This window comes from Pinus tabuliformis, chromosome Q (assembly GCF_031772625.1).
Source record: "Pinus tabuliformis cultivar Carrire ecotype Pingquan chromosome Q, CPIR1, whole genome shotgun sequence".
Lineage (NCBI taxonomy): Eukaryota > Viridiplantae > Streptophyta > Pinopsida > Pinales > Pinaceae > Pinus > Pinus tabuliformis.
In genome coordinates, this window is record NC_142296.1 from 1377719042 (window position 1) to 1377730878 (window position 11837).

The following is an 11837-nucleotide window of genomic DNA, read 5'->3' on the forward strand; positions in this document are numbered from 1 at the left end:
TCACAGGCCGCCATGTGGTAGGCTCAGAGGTAGCCACGTGGCCTAGATGACATCAACAAATGTACGTTGAACAATAAATGGCAAGCTGCCACGTGGCCCAAGGTGACGTCAGCAAAGCTGAGCGCAGGTTTAAAATTTTGTTGGCAGCGGAGAGGTTTGAACACAAAACCTCCTTGTCACAAGCACCAAACCTTACCATTGGGCCACAACAAGAAGACATGACATGAAAGCGGCAGAATCTCTTTATGAAGTTTAAAATTACTTTGGGCGAGACCCGAAGGCGGCCAGCCCCCATACCTATGCCCATCTGCTGAGGCCAGGTGCTACACTCCTTAAACGCCAACATGAAATTCGTTAACAGTTGAAATGTGGTCACATTACCACGGGATCCGGGAGTAACAAGTAGTTTAACCGCCAGTTAACTAAACAACTTGCACGAAATTCGAGGCACAAACTGACAAACCATCAGACGGTCACATGCGCCATAACTCAAATAGTCAGTTAAATGTGGTTTGTTGGCGGGATCCTTGGCGAACCACCAAATTTTGGCGGTCTCGCCATAATTGGCAGAGTTAACTGTACTCCAACTAAAGTTCGCTGTAGTCTTTTTAGGACTAGATGGCAGTTGGGAGTAAATGGCCATAACTTTGGCTAGGAAAGTCCGTTTTGGACGAATTTTTGTTTGATTTTGGGTCTCTTCAACCTTCTGAAGCCATTGGCATAGGTTTCACAGTTATATGAGGTCATTTTCAGGTGTTTTATCTTCGTGGAAGTTCCAGGAGCCATGAGGGCCAAATCAGTTTGGGAGCTGCATTGGGAATTGTTCAGCCAGTGAATGTGGAACAAAGGTCATTCCTGAAGGTTTTCAGCATTCTGAATCCATTTCTATAGCTCGTTTTTCCTTCTGAGGCATTCTTCTCACTGTTTAGCTTCAAGTAAGCTTTTAGGGCCACTAGGGCCATTTAAGTGCTTGAGCTATTTGGGGGCTATGTTCATCCATTTTTGGTGATTCAAAAGCCTATGTCTACTATTTTCAACCTTCTGAGTCTAATGGCAGAGGTTTTAGAACCAATTGGGGTCATCTTCACCTCAAAATTCTCCATGCAAGTTTAAAGGGCCACTAGGGCCAATTGGGGAAAGTACTGTAAAAGGTACAATTTAATTGTTTAGTGTTTGGGAAAGAGCATGTTTAGCTAATTCCTATCTTCTGATTCTATATTTACAGTTAGATTTGTCCTTCGAGAAACCCATATTCTTGTATTAGACTTTGTAGCATTTTTAATACAAGAGGACAAGCCTAGTTGGAGAGGCTTGGTCCAGCAGATGTAGCCCAGAAGGGGTGAACTGCTTTATCATTTTGATGTCTTTATTTGCTGAAGATGATATACTAAACAAAACTGATATAAAGTATTAAACAACAAATATACATAACTTGCATACACACATAATCACCTATTCGGCTGCAGAAAGTTATTTGTCTTATTCCGCAAGACATCAAACTTCAAGTATGTGTATGTCAAAGACTTCTAAGTGTTTACTTTGTTATTTCTTTAGGCAGAGTCTGTAGAGGGCTAGGTAGCCTTTGGAACTCATCCTCTCTTTAAAGGTGACATGTCCGGTGAATGCCCCTACAGTCTATCTCTGTATAAGAAATAATAAGTTTTCACATTTTCAGAGGTCACTTGGAGTGTATAGCTCACATTTGCAATTATGGGAAATGGATACCTTGCACCCTTAAACAAGTACATTCCATTTTCAGATCAGATGGTATCAGAGCATAGGTTTGCTTGATTGCTTGAAAGGTGTCTTAAGCAGTGTTGAAGATTGACTGCTTTATTATTCTGCAAACTACTTGTTGTTTGAGTTTGCTGAAGCTCTTTTGTTCATTTTTATAATGACAACTTCCATAAGTGAGTTCTCAAAATCGTCCTCCTTCACAAGATTTTTTGATGAAGGCTTGAAGAAAGAATTTTTCATCATGATGAATATGGTGAGAGAAATGTATGAGGATGAAAGAAAGAGCTCTAGACTTCAAGAGCAGTTGAATTCCATGAGGGAAGAGAAGTAGTTGCTTTTTGACCAATTGCAGGAAATGGAAGGCCAACTTCATATTGCAAACATGAATCTAGAAAGGATGCATGAGTTGGAGACACAACTCCTTGTTGCCAAAGAAGCCTTAGCCAAGTATCAGCTTGAAGAAGAGGTAAACAATTCTAGTTTGTCTTCAAATTCTTATAAGAATGTTTATGTTGGTTCTTTTGAGAAACATACCAGAGGCATAGGGTCCAAGTTGATGTCCAAAATGGGATATGAAGGAAAAGGATTGGGAAAACATGCACAGGGTATAGTTGAGCCAATAATGATTGAGGTAAGGCCTAAGAATTTGGGTCTTAGCTATGGACAATCTTATGGAGAAAGTTCCAAAGTAGCCATGAAGGCAATTGAAACAGTTCCTAGAAGGAGTTTCATTTCAGGTTCTCTATCTCAAGGTTGTAAAGGTTGTATCCTTGAGGAATGCAATAGTTTGAAACATACCTTGCAAGAAGAAGGTGTGCATAAGAATGCACTTGAACAAGATAATTATGAAAGCTCTAAAACCATTGAAGGGATTGATGGTGTTCCAAAAGGAGCTTCTTCTTCATTTGATTCACCTCCTCATGAAGGTAATGAAGGTGAAATAGAAAGGTATAAATCTGATTTCAATCATATTTCCTTTGATCATGTAAAGCATGGAAAATTTCCACACAAGCATTGGAAAAGAATTGCATGTTCTTTTTGTGGTTTGGTTAACCATAGTGTTTCTAGATGTTGGAAAAGAATGGCAACATACAGGAAAGTTTTGAAGGAAAGGAGGCAAGAAGCCAAAGTTCCATTGAACAATGCAAATCATGCTGTCAAGAAGATGAACTTGTGTTGAACTTATTTCCATAAGCAAGGACATACTGTTGAAAGGTGTTGGACTCTGAATCCAGCAATGCTTCCACGAAAGTTGAAGAAATTGGAGAAAGAGTATGACAAGAATGGGAAGGAAGTTTCCATCATTGAGATGTGTCAGGATAATACGCATGTTGATATCGATGTGCAGTTAAAGGAATCGCCTTTGAAATGGATTGGTAAGAAATGGTTAGTATTCGTATCCAATTAAAGTTGCATGTCTTTTGATTGAATGCATTTCTTTGTTAAGGGAATGCAAGTTGGAGGATGGAAAAGCTGAGTATGAGACTCATTTTATTGCAACGAAAGTTATATTCATTTCCGCTTTGAAAGTACATGTACATGTGATCGAGGATATTGTACTTATGATTGTACTTAAGAGAAAGTTGAAGGATAAACTGCATGCATGAGAATGATATGCATGAGCATAGGGATCATGATGATTTCCTTGTATTTTAAACATGTATGTGTGATTAACTTGAAGGGTTGATAACTTTTTTTTTAACCACGCATGTAATGTAATATTGAATTTGGAAAAAGTTAATTTGATCTCCAAGATTGTAAAGAGGAGAAATGATGAAGTGTTTCATCTTTGTAAAAGCCTTCTCATTTGGGAGGCAGCTCTTCTTCTGGAGCGGAGGTGCCATGGATGGGCATCGTGACAGCTAGCAAGCCCACATGTTCAGGGGAATATTTCAGCTCATATATCAGCAAGTTTCATTGCTGGTTCCTGCAAATTTTCAGTTTGTCTGGTGAAAGAGCTTGGTCGGAATTCGACGAGTACTTGGCTTATGCAGCGAAAAGTTGCCATGACAACAGTTGGCAGGACATTTTAGCATCAGTATGCTCTTTTGGCTGAATGGAAAAGGATATTTCTATTCCTCAAGTGCGGTACAGTTCAATTCAGAGATTCAGTAAGATTTTTGGGACCAAAAGCCTTCTCATTTGGGAGGTGTGATCAGGAGCTCAGGACCAAGTGTCGTAAAATGGTCAAAAATAAAAGTGCTCAGAATTGGTCTGAACCTGAATGAATGGATAGAGATCGTCTTTTTGATTCCGGCGCTGCAAACGGTTCAAAAAATGGTCGCCATATGAGAAAGTTATGCCAAAAACAAAATCGCCCAATAACCCTTAATTTTTGAATTTTTCAAAAAAAATTAAAAAAGAATACTCCTTGGAATATTTCAGGGAATATCCCTTTTTGGGTAGCCAATCACGGGCCTCCACGTGGAAGCCTCGGAGGTAGCCACATGGCCTAGATGACATCAGCAAATGTACATTGAACAAAAAATGGCAAGCTGCCACGTGGCTAGCCCGGAGGGCGCCACGTGGCCCAAGGTGACGTCAGTAAAGCTGAGCGCATGTTTAAAATTTTGTTGGCAGCGGAGAGGTTTGAACACACGACCTCCTTGCCACAAGCACCAGACCTTACCATTGGGCCACAACAAGAAGACATGACATGAAAGCGGCAGAATCTCTTTATGAAGTTTAAAATTACTTTGGGCGGGGCCCGAAGGGGGCCAGCCCCCATACCATATGCCCATCCGCCGAGGCCAGGTGCTACACTCCTTAAACGCCAGCATGAAATCCGTTAACGGTTGAAACGTGGTCACATTACCACGGGATCCGGGAGTAACAAGTAGTTTAACCGCCAGTTAACCAAACAGCTTGCACGGAATTCGAGGCACAAACCGCCAAACCATCAAACGGTCACATGCGCCATAACTCAAACAGTCAGTTAAATGCGGTTTGTTGGCGGGATTCTTGGCGGACTGCCAAATTTGGGCGGTCCCGCCATAATTGGCGGAGTTAACTGTACTCCAACTAAAGTTAGCTGGAGTCTTTTTAGGACCAGATGGCAGTTGGGAGTAAATGGCCATAACTTTGGCTAGGAAAGTCCGTTTTGGACGAATTTATTTTATTTTATTTTTTATTTTATTTTATTTTATTTTATTTTTTTATTTTTTTTATTTTGGGTCTCTTCGATCTTCTGAAGCCATTGGCATAGGTTTCACAGCCATCTGAGGTCATTTTTAGGTGTTTTAGCTTCGTGGAAGTTCCAGGAGCCACGAGGGCCAAATCAGTTTGGGAGCTGCATAGGGAATTGTGCAGCCAGTGAATGTGGAACGTAGGTCATTCCAGAAGGTTTTCAGCATTCTGAATCCATTTCTACAGCTCGTTTTTCCTTCTGAGGCATTCTTCTCACTGTTTAGCTTCAGGGAAGCTTTCAGGGCCACTAGGGCCATTTCAGTGCTTGAGCTGTTTGGGGGCTATGTTCATCCATTTTTGGTGATTCAAAAGCCTATGTATGTTATTTTCGACCTTCTGAGTCTAATGGCAGAGGTCTCAGAACCAATTGAGGTCATCTTCACCTCAAAATTCTCCATGCAAGTTTAAAGGGCCACTAGGGCCAATTGGGGAAAGTACTGTAAAAGGTACAATTTCACTGTTTAGTGTTTGGGAAAGAGCATGTTTAGCTAATTCCTATCTTCTGATTCTGTATTAACAGTCAGATCTGTCCTTCGAGACACCCATATTCTTGTATTAGCCTTTGTAGTATTTTTAATACAAGAGGACAAGCCTAGTTAGAGAGGCTTGGTCCAGCAGATGTAGCCCAGAAGGGGTGAATTGCTTTATCATTTTGATGTCCTTATTTGTTGAAGATGATATGCTAAAAAAAACTGATATAAAGTATTAAACAACAAATATACATAACTTGCATACACACATAATCACCTATTCAGCTGCAGAAAGTTATTTGTCTTATTCCGCAAGACATCAAAATTCAAGTATGTGTATGTCAAAGATTTCTAAGTCTTTACTTTGTTATGTCTTTAGGCAGAGCCTGTAGAGGGCCAGGTAGCCTTTGGAACTCATCCTCTCTTTAGAGGTGACATGTACGGTGAATGCCCCTACAGTTTATATCTGTATAAGAAATAATAAGTTTTCACATTTTCAGAGGTCACTTGGAGTGTATAGCTCACATTTGCAATTATGGGAAATGGATACCTTGCACCCTTAAACAAGTACATTCCATTTTCAGATCACCTAGCAGGACATTGCAGAGGTGATGGACGCCAAGTGAAAGGCATCATCATTATATCCTTGAGCAAGTAGCAACGTTGGGAGGGACACCCAAATCTAAAGTTAATATGATTAATTAAAAAACTCTAATAATATAGAATATACATTTATTTTTAATTATTAAATTTTATAAATAATTAAAAAATAATTAAATGTATTTTTTAAATTTATTTTTATTTGTTTGATAAAATATATAATTTATTATTTAAATGTATTTAAAATATATAATCAACACAAAAATTCCCCCCAAAAAAAATAAAAAATAAATTATATTTATACAAATAAGCCGAGTTTAATAATTTTGACCAAATTAAAACATAAAACTATCCCAAAAAAATTTATGTCAATATATAACTTGATTATTAATGTGAATATATAACTCGAGTATATACACACAGTGAGAGCTCTTTAGGATAGCCTTGAATGATTATCCATTATGTGAATTTATACGAACTAGTTATTTTAATTATTTAAATGTTTTGATTTAGGTTATTAAAATATTTTAACAATTAATAATAATGGTTTAGTAAACATTTTGATTGGGTTAAATTATATTAAAAAATATTAATAATGTTAAAGCATTTTTATTAAGGTAAAATAAAATAAAAAAACAAAAAAAATTTAAAACTAAAACAATTTCATGGTATTCATTTATGGTAGAAGAACCTATGGTATTGACTCATAGTATTAATGTGGAATATAGCTTATTTAATAAAATGAAAATATTAATTTTTTTTAAATAAAAATATTTCATGGTATTCACCCATGATATAAGAATCTAGGATATTGTTCCATGGTATTTATATAGAATATAATATATTGATAAAAGGAAATTAAACCAATCTAGATCCATCTTAACCCTAAATTTATAAAAAAATAAAAAAATCAAATCTTTTAGTCTATTAAACAAAAACAAATAACATTATATCTCTTCTAGACTAGGTTAAACATAACTGTATAATTATACATATGAGAGCTATTTGTCATTATTAATATTCCATTAACTCATCTATTGAAATGTGAATTTATTTAAATTCGTTATTTTAAATATAAAAACTTATATAAACTAATTATTTTAATTATTTACATGTTTTGACTTTCATCATTATAGTATTTTAAAAACATCTTTATTTCCATTACTGATTCCGGGAATATTCAGGAATCGAACGAACATGAAAGCAGTCAAAAAAAATTAACAACAATCCACTTAACCTTAAGCTCAGGGGTATTTTAATAACTAATAATAATCTATTCGAATCTGGACAAATAACAACCGAATGACGGCTCTTGGTTATGGTTATAAACCAAAAATATATAAATAACTCGAACAGAACAACTCCGGAGATTCTCTTGGTTTGCAATGGATGTGGTTCGTGATGTTTGTCTTGGATGGTGAAGGGAGATACTCAGGAATGTGAGACGGCCATTAACGCAGGCGACCCTTTGGATATTGTGGTATTGGGTGAAAGAGTCGCGTTTCCCGCCGCTGTGTTTGTGGATATGGTCGGAGAATTCCAAGGGTTTTGCTAATGTGGTGAAGTTGTTGGCCACTTGCCCCATCGTCATGTTCCAAACAGCGCTCAAGGAAACTCTGCAAACGATTGCTTACGTTTATTCTTCGACGTTGTCCAGCGGACATGCAGATGGCGTGGTCGATTTACCTAACTTCAGTATACTGTTGGATTTACTCCTCTTGGGGTTCTCCTCACATTGATTTTAAGGTGGAGGCTCCTAAGCTATGGGAGGAGTTGAACTTCATCATAGGTAGTGTATGTTCATTTATCTTTCCTGAGATTTAACTTCATGGCAGGCATTAGGGTTGTTGATGTGATTATTCACAATCCTTTTCAATTATATGCTGCCATGAAAGGCAGGATTTTGGATTTTCCAGGTTATTATAAACCAGGAAAGCTTCTCGGTTGTTGTTGTTATGATGAACATTTGTGTCTTAATCATGCCAATTTTGCATGCTTTGCTTAAGTGTTATTTTACATGGTTATGAGAATCCATGTGTTATGTTGAAGTGTTAATTAACTGATGCTAAATATTCAAATTGGAAATAAAGTTTTGAAAGTTTTGAAGTTAGTCAAATTGACTTTTTTTTATTTATTTCTTATTCAAGTTTCAAACCATTTTTGTTTATAGGTATTTCATTTTTACATGCTAGTAGTCCCATTACATCTCTTATCATAATACGAAATGTGTTCAATCAAAAAATAAAAATTACAATTCAGCCACTTTCTTTATTTACAAGTCTAATAACCCTTGAGGATGCTTTTATCTTCGTGATTTTCTTGATGTAGCTTTTCCATTAGAGTATCCTTCAATAGAGTAGGAGCTCGAAAATACTATTATGGTCTTCATTAGAATCCCCTCTAGAAGTTGTATTCTTATGAGCTGCAACTAAAATATGAATGCAATACACAAAAAAAAACACATAAAGTTTGGTGTTCTAGACCTTTTCTAGCAAGGCATCAGCTTGTGGAAATTGGTATTAAAATTTAGAAGGAGAACCATCAATATCCCTTCTACATCCATTAAAACATAGAGCAACATAGAGCAACAGTAAGAAAGACTTCAATAAAGCCATGATACCTTTGAATCCAAGACAACTAGCAGAACATGCAAACAATACAGGCCTGAAGAGAGCATTACCCAATAAATAAGGGACCCAAAGAGTCACTAAATAGAATGCTAAGAATATACACGGAAAAGAAGCATAAAAAGCAGACAAACGACCTCAAAACATAGGCCAAGGGCTACCAAACTGAGAGGAAAATGATTAGAAGGGAAGGAGCAAGAGCTATACTTCTGAGATATATGCTCAAAAGGGAAGGTCGAAGACCCATAATTGAAATTTTAGTATATTAAATTTTTTTTAGTTTTACTCAAAAATTTAGTTCCCATATAAATATTTTACTACCAAAATTTATGAATGCATGAATCCTTTGTCACTAATTTTAAAATACAATTTCAGTTAATTATCACCCATCATCTATTAAATGGTAATTATCATCTATAAAATGGTATTATTCTTCTCCGTATGGATAAACTTTGAGGAAGTGTCACTAGAGATCCCTTTCAATAAAAGATGGAAAACCTAATTATCAAATGGGATCTTCTGGATATAACTCATAAAAAAGCGAAATACACCTGGGCCAATTGGAAAAGTGGATCTCACCATCCACTTACATAGGATCAATGACACATAGAAAAAATTGTTGGTGGATCATCTTCAGACCAAAGGTTTCTCATACTCATGCTTGACGCTATATGGTGTGACTTTAAATCCAACAATTTGATCTTCTAAATATTTGTGAAACTTAGCCTCAAAAGATAGATGGTTGTGTATTAAGCTATGTTACATGAGTTTTTGGAATGTGGGAATGTTGGGAAATCGGGTATAGGTGTCCGGAATGGCTAGAGGTTTCCCCAAAATTTACAGGAAACTACTAATTGGGGCGTAATATTATATAATAAAAAATAAAAAATATAAAAATATAAAATATGTTTTTAATTATATAATTTATATAATAATAAAAAATCATATTGAATCAAAATATTCAAATATTAAAATCAATTTAAATATATAAATAATAAATATATAATCTCTCTTATATATAAATATATTCTTTGGGTGTCCCTCTACCTAAGTCTCTCACTTATATATATATATATATATATAATATTAACATTATGACACATGATGAGTCTTTGAATCAATCTGGCTTAAAAATACAAAGGAACAATTTTACATATGTTTTTCTAGTTATTTTTAAGAGAAAAAGTAAAGAAACTCTAACGTTTAAGCATTGACTACCACATACAATGTGCACACACAATCTACTGCCATATATATACATAAACAACAAAAGAAATACTCATCAGCATAACATCCAAGATATCACCCTTACATCGAGGTCCCACACACTTCCTTAATCCATCAAGAGATTGCCCCAGTTTCTCAATTAAGGATATTGGTGTTAAGGATGTCTTTGGCCTTTCTTCATGAGAAGGTTTCAACTTAGGCTCATGTTTTGTGGGCAGTTCAACATATTTCTCTATAGGCTTTGCATTACCCAACCTCGAGGAACACGGGAACTCCAGAAAAAATAGTCTTCAAAGCTCCTGGAACTTTCCCAAGCTCCCATTGCATCTCCCCCTGAAAAGGGAACATTCCCATACAGTTCCAAAGCTATCGGGAGCATGGGAACCATTGGAACGGGTTTCTCGACTCTTGAAAACGGTTCCCGTGTGATAAAGGTATTAAATATCTCTCTTCTGTACTCCCTACATAGCGAGCTTTAAACCAAACACATAAGCCACGTTCATATGAATTAACTAAATTTCCATCTATTCTTTGTCTCACTACAACCACGGGTAGATTAACCATAATTATATTAATGCAATTTTCATCATTTATTTTCTCTTTAGATTTCCTTGCATACTTTGTATCCAAAGTTATCCGACGTACATAATTACAGAGATTCTCCTCTCTCATGTGGAATACATAAGGAAATTTCTCAATGTGATCTCCGCGAAGAACTTCTTCGATATTTTCAGCATTGTTGACCATTGTTTTTGGTTTATAATAATTAAATGAATAATATTCTTAAGGTAGTTATGTCTTTATGGAATACAACTTGCTCACTTTAACTTGGAGCTCATCAACCTTGTTGAACTCATGAGGGGCTACACCAAGAAGATAGAAGTAATTTGCACCTAAGACTAAAAATACTAGTAGAGTGAAAACAAAATCTCTAGAAGCCATTGAGGGCTCAGCTTGGAAGAACTCTTGAGAACCACAATTAATTCACTTTCAAATTTATTTTATTGATCTAAACAAAAGCTATCAACCTGAATAAAGCAACAGGGTTCTCTCTCAATCCATTGCTACTCTGTCACAATTGTACTCGTATATTTTCATCAAACTGCTCAAATGAATTTCCCTTTTGCACTATGAATGTGGATGATAAAAGAATAGCCAACCATAAATATAGGTTAGAAGGGTTTCTCAAAACCTAAGGAAATTGATAAACAATATGGAATTTTTACTACAACAGGAAGGGGAAAATTAGATAACTAATTATAGAAAATGGTTAAAGGGACATAGATGGTATAACAATAAGGGATGAAATTAGGCATGGAGAAGAGTAAAATGACAAGCACACAAGAATTTTCATATAAATTTCCTTTATTCCTAATAAATTAAAAGAATTAAAGCAATTTTACCTCAAAATTTATTTAGCACTCACTAATATAATGTTATATCTAAGCATGTTAAGGCTGTGGAGATCAATATTGGATTGTACAGAGGAAGGATATTTGAAACCCATGTTGTGATCAAAGAAGGTTGGGGTTGATGCTATTGTATATTAGCTGCTACTGGAATTGAATTTAGGTTGTATACATACCTAGATGAAACAGTGTTGAAATCGAAATGAGACTAGGAAACTATAAGCTAATATTGGAGAGTGGATCTCACTTCTTTTTTGTTGGCATGTTGCTGCAACTTATGTTAGAACCATGAACCATAAACCTGCATCTAGCACAATTTTATCTATGTGAATAAATTTTGTTGAAGTAAAACACACAAATAAATCACTGAATTACTAACCACTGATGGATGTTGTTAACTAGGCAAGGCAAATCACCTTTGATGTCAATGAGTGTCAAAGTGCAAGAGTACATTTTGAAAGGTATGTATGGATGTGTTGAAGTTGAGTCATCTATGAGATTTGGAAATCAAGAGCCATTGAGGTATTCCCTTGTTGTCAGTTAGTAATTCTGCCATTGATGTATGGAAACTGTAAGGCATC